The sequence below is a fragment of the Pinus tabuliformis genome, chromosome 8 (assembly GCF_031772625.1).
Source record: "Pinus tabuliformis cultivar Carrire ecotype Pingquan chromosome 8, CPIR1, whole genome shotgun sequence".
Taxonomy (NCBI): domain Eukaryota; kingdom Viridiplantae; phylum Streptophyta; class Pinopsida; order Pinales; family Pinaceae; genus Pinus; species Pinus tabuliformis.
Window position 1 is genome coordinate 1554198834 of NC_142294.1, and position 5990 is coordinate 1554204823.

Below are 5990 nucleotides of genomic sequence, written 5' to 3' on the forward strand. Positions count from 1 at the left end.
TGCTAATTGGTATTCCATACATTTCAATATTTGATCAAATAGATCCTACCCGCTACGTACGGCTAATGCCTCTAGCACGCTGTTGGTGAAAGACTCTATAGTGCGCTCTGCAATCATCGGTGTACTGGAAATAAAAAGCCACAATCTCAGCTTCAGGTAAATATCTCGATCATAAATTTTGAACATTTTACGTCATCATAAGCAAAATGAATACATTTCGTGAAGGCATCTCCACAAGAATTATTGCAATGCTTGTGACGGTAAAACAACCTCTGTTGATCTGGGCACTAAGGTGACAGAAAGTGTAAGCATAAGATGGTTTGGACGTGCATGGTGAAAAGTTCATTGAGAATGACATGCATACAGAAGCAATTACTAGTTAAAATTGTACAATATATGTAGGGCAAGAGAAACATTGATAATGACATATTAATAAAAAAAATTGTAATTATATTATATTATTTGTGTTTATTAAATTTCAGAAATTTGGATAGTTTAGTAGCGCATTTAATCCATAATTACAATCAAATAAGTTTTTAATATTGCCTAAATTTTAAAAATCTTAGAAAAAATTAAGGTTAATCCCATTTCTAAGGTTCATTTTCCGTTTATCTAAGTGACCAAGTACATGATTGCTCATATCCTTAAAATGAATAGAGTTTCTGGGTCCACTGCGGATCCCCCATGCACTGGTCTCCTGTTCGCTATACTTGGGATGTATCTCTCTATTTGGTCCATTCTCATGTCTTGTTTGCAGAGTTGGAATTGAATGTTGTGCAAGTCCTTTTTGTAGTCAGTCATGTCCCTGGTTATTAAAGCCATGCCCATTGACACTTGCTCAACTGCCTTGCAAAGCAGCCTCTTCATGAGCCAATATAGGTGAAACGTCTGCTTGAATTGAGACATTCCGCCTCTTGTGTTGCTCGGGTCTGATAACATATCCCTCCACTCTTCCATCTCCTCCTCGGACTCTTCTTCCTTCATGTTCTCTTCCATTTTGTCAATTATTTCTTTGATACCTTCATCTGTGTTTCTCATACAAGCGCCAGCCGCTTCCTGTATGGTCTCATCCATTAGGCAGCGACCTCTCCATTTGCCATGGGTATTACTGTTCTGAGGCCCCAGGTGATTGTTTGACCGTCCTCGATGGCCTCTACCACGTCCTTGACCATGACTACATCTTGCCCATGCCATCTCCCTACTACCCTCTATCTGTTCACATGACAAATAGTAGTGGGTTAGGATGAAATCATCTTCAGTCCAAATACCCATCCACTCAGGATTTCACTATTTGTGGTTGCATTTTCCTATACCCAAGTCTCGAGGGGGATTATCCCCTCCCCTCTGCCTATTCCCTTCTGCTTTTTCCTTGCTCAGATTTTTAGTATCAAGCTCTCCTTTGCCTCCACGATCCCCCGCTATGGTTCTGCATTCCCCATCTCGGGAGTTCCTCAGCATGGTAAAGCCATTAACCATAATCTCATAACTGTCTCCCCTCCTCCCATGCAAATTTGTTTCCCTCTCTGTCTCGTCAGAGTTCTCTTCCTGGGATGGCTTTAGAATCTTGCCAGGGTTATCGTTTGGGTCACCCTATCAGTCCCGCTTTCTTGCTCGCCCCAGGTTTACTTCCCCTACCCGGCCTCCCTGCCTCGTAGCTCTTTCCCGACTCACCACCCACACATCCTCTCTGCCCTCTCACTGGCTCTCTTTGTTTCACAGGCTATAAGCTCCTCCTTCCACTTATTGTCATTGACTATGCCCTTACCCTTTACCTGCTTCGAAGCCCAACTCACAGGCTCTTCCATACCTTGGGGTCTGGACTTGTTACTCAATTGAATTCCCTCGGTAGGACCTTCTTTCTTCCCCCTACCCCTGGTTCAAACCCCCCACAACATTCTACAGAAGGCTAAATCAATTACAGAGAGACGACAATTTACATACCTGATGAAACAATCCCTGCGCGCTGGTGTATTGCTTGGCTCCCTCGTCTCGCTCCTTCTTCCTCTCCCTCTCCTTCTAACCATCCTTCCCACCTCTCGCCGGCCGGACATTCCCTCTGCCACCTCTCCTAACCAATCAACAGTACCTCTCCATGTACCTGTTTGCTCTCATGCGGGCTGCAATGGCCTGTCGTCGCTCCTTCTTACTTCTGACATCGCCATTATGGCACATTACATCCTCTGTCACCCTGATCAGGGATTATTTCATTCATTATTAATAATAAGCCAAAAGAAACAATAAACCCAATAAATGAATTATTATTATTATTTATTAATTAATTATGAATTAATCAATTATTTATAATGATTTAATTAATTATGTAATAAATTAATCCATAAAATATAAAAATAAATAAATTTTTTAATCCAATTATCATCGATATTTATTAATTAATTATACTATTAAGTTTAATGAACAATAAAAATAATATTATTAATTAATAATATTAGTAATATGTATTAATGATAATAATTATAATATTCAAAATTATCCATGGTTAATATATAAGTAAGGGATATGGGTTATGGTTGGATAACCCATAATTAATTCATATGGATAATTATATTATGACCCATTATTAATTAATATTTATAATACTATTTAAACAGCGTGGTTTATAATATAATTAATTAATTTGGGTTATAGTATAGTATGGTTGTATAACTCTATTATAACCATGGTTGTGGTTTAAATATGGGTTAATAATAATTATAATTAATAATAATTTTTATATTTATTATAGTTATAATTATAAATTATATAATAATAATAATATTTGATTATGGTTGACTATGATTAATTTTTATATGGAGATAGTCTTTGATGTTGGACCATGGTTGATTTTTATATTGAGAAAATAATTAGCACAATGTGATGTTTGACCATTGTTGACAATGATTATAAACCTAATAGATTTACATTAAACCCAAAGATTAATAATGGTCAATGATGGTCAACCTTGGTTATTCCTCGCCAAGTATGTTTGATAAAGTGAAGCATATTTTATTTGAAAATGATACTAATAATTCTAGAGGCAACTCCTAAGAAATTCTCGAGGTGGATTATAACTAGGAAAACTGAAGATAATAATAAAATTGCTTTACACGATTGGAATTCCTAGCTTAAAAAGTTTTATGAATCTCCAAATTTAATGAATAAATTTGAAACCCTGCTCGCAACGAAAGAATTTTTCTCATTACAAGACATTGATTTTGGGGTTAAACGTGTGGCAAATGGGAAAGCTAAGGACATTGAAGGTTACGAGGTGGAAATCTTAAAAATTGGAGGTCATGTCCTCATCCCCCACATCTCCAATCTTTTCAATCAAGCGGTCAAGCAGGGGTTCCCTAAACCATGGACCCAGAGCCCAATTATCCCTATTTTTAAAAGTGGTGATACAAATAACCCCTCTAATTATCAGACAATTATGATCAACGCTCTCTTAGCCAAGTTATATGGTATTATTTTGGAAAAGAAGCTAAGCATATGGCTTGAAAGTGAAGGTAAGCGGGCTAAAGGTCAAGTAGGTTATAGAAGGTAGCACATAACAACAGACCACCTCGTTATGCTTAGGATCATTTTGAAGTAATGCATCAATGATAAATCCAAACTCTTTTGTTGCTTTGTGGACTTTAAAAAGGCTTTCGATACGGTTCCTAGAAACAACTTATGGAATAGATTAGAAGAGCTACAGGTTCCTTTCGAGTTGAAAGTTGTCGCTATAAGGTTATACGAGAATGTAATTGCTAAGTTAAAAAACAATGAGGGATGGTCGAAAGCTACTAAGCATAATACTAGAGTTAAACAAGGTTGCCCCCTCTCCTCTACCCTATTTGGAATTTAATCGACAAGCTAGAAGGTTGTTTAGAGGAAGTAGGTTATGCTGACACGATATTAGTTCGGATAGTCATCATCCTTCTTCTATGCTGATGATATTGTTCTTCTCGCAAGCTGCCCATCTGATCTTGATAAGCAACTTAGAATTCTTAAGGATTTATGCTCTACTATGCGTATGATTGTTAACACTGACAAAACAAAAGTTATGATTATCAAATCCAAGGAGCACTTATGCTAATTTATGTATGACAATAGTAATTTGGAGGAAGTGTCTTCTTACAAGTACCTAGGAATTGATATTCATCACAAGCTCAAATGGAACTATAACATTAAGAAAAAGATTAATGGGGGGTGAAAAGCTTATTTTGGTCTTGAAAATAATTGTAAAACGACAAACCTTGTAATGTGGGATAGAAAGAATTTCCTCTTTGAAACTTTAGTCACTCCTGTTATGTTATATGGATGTGAGGTTTGGGGTTGCAGCATCTCTAGAGAATCTTGGAGAAAGATTGAGCAAATCGAGAAGCATTTTATCACATATAACCTCAAAATTAAAAGAAATACACCCTATCCTGTTCTTCTTGTATAAGCTGGTATTTCCCCTTTCGAGAGCCTAGCTATGACTACGCTCCTGTTGTACAAGTGCAAACTCAATAAAATAGGAGACCATAGGCTTCCCAAGCTACCTTTAAATTCCAACCAAAACCACCTAAGGCTCAAACGAGGTTGGTATAAAGACACCAAGGCCTAGTTAAACCATTGGGAGATCAACGAGAATGTTGCATTGCAAAACATTAATAATATTAAAAATATTGTTGCTTCTAAGTTCAAAGAAAAAATGTGGTGTGAGAAAGATTTGGTAGCTAACAAAAAATTAAGATAATATAAGTAGGTCATCAACACCGCCCTAGAAGATCATGAATATATCTCTGTTTTAACTAGCTCAAAGAAGAAAATTAATATACCCAAGATTAGAACGAACTCTCATGAGCTCCATAGTGAAACGAGTCGTTGGGCAGTTCCTAAAACACCATGGATGGAAAGGATTTTCTATCTCTGTGAGAATATAAACATCAATGATGAAAATCACTTCCTCTTAGAGTGCCCCGCGTACAACCACATTAGATCTCAGTTTCATAATCTTTGTTGTAATACTAACCTTCCTAGCATTTTATGATGTCAAAATTATAGTGAGCTTGGGAGGCTTCTCTCCAAGCTTTTTGAGCATAAGAATAAAATATTAAACCAAACTAAATATTTCATTTCTTAGGTCCCATAGACCAAAGTTTGGTCTTAGTGGACGTCAACCATCATCATCATCCCTATTTTTTGTAGTAATTTTTTTGAAATACTATTTTTATTATTATTATTATTATATATATATATATATATATATATATATATATATATATATATATATATATATATAATATATATATATTATTATAAAATTGAATTTTATAAACTGAATTAAATAATAATTATTATGTTTACTTTTTAACTTATATCTATTTTTTAATAAAAAATTAAAAATAAATATAACAATATTTTTTTAACATAAAGTATATATAAACCTACCAAATAAATAAATAGTTTTTTATTGGTTAATGATTATTAATATTTAATGAAATTATTTAATATTATTTAATAATTATTGAATTTATGCTATTGTGATCCATATCAAGTTTATAGAGAACATAATGACATCAAAATTCATTATTCCTTTCGAACCAGCAAGTGTGGTTCATCGTCATGACAAGATGAAGAACGAGATCCAGCAACAAGTTAAATAGAGAGATTCAGCAAGTGTGGTTCATCGTCACAACAAGTTAAATAGAAAGATCTATCATTCAAAAGCTACATTTGACTGAGACAAGGGATAGGTAAAATAATATTAATTAGTTAATTAATAATCAATTAGTTAGTTTGTTAAAGTTATTCATTATTATTTTTTATAACTAAATAAATCTTATTTTTAACTATTTTCTATGAACTTAAATTAAGACTAGAATCTTAAATAATTGATTATCCTCTTTATTATTTTAAAAATACATAAACTATATAAAGCATGTATTATAATAGGAAACAATAAATAATTAGTTTGTTTATTTGTTAACTTGTTTATTTATTAAGTTATATGAAACTAAATCTGC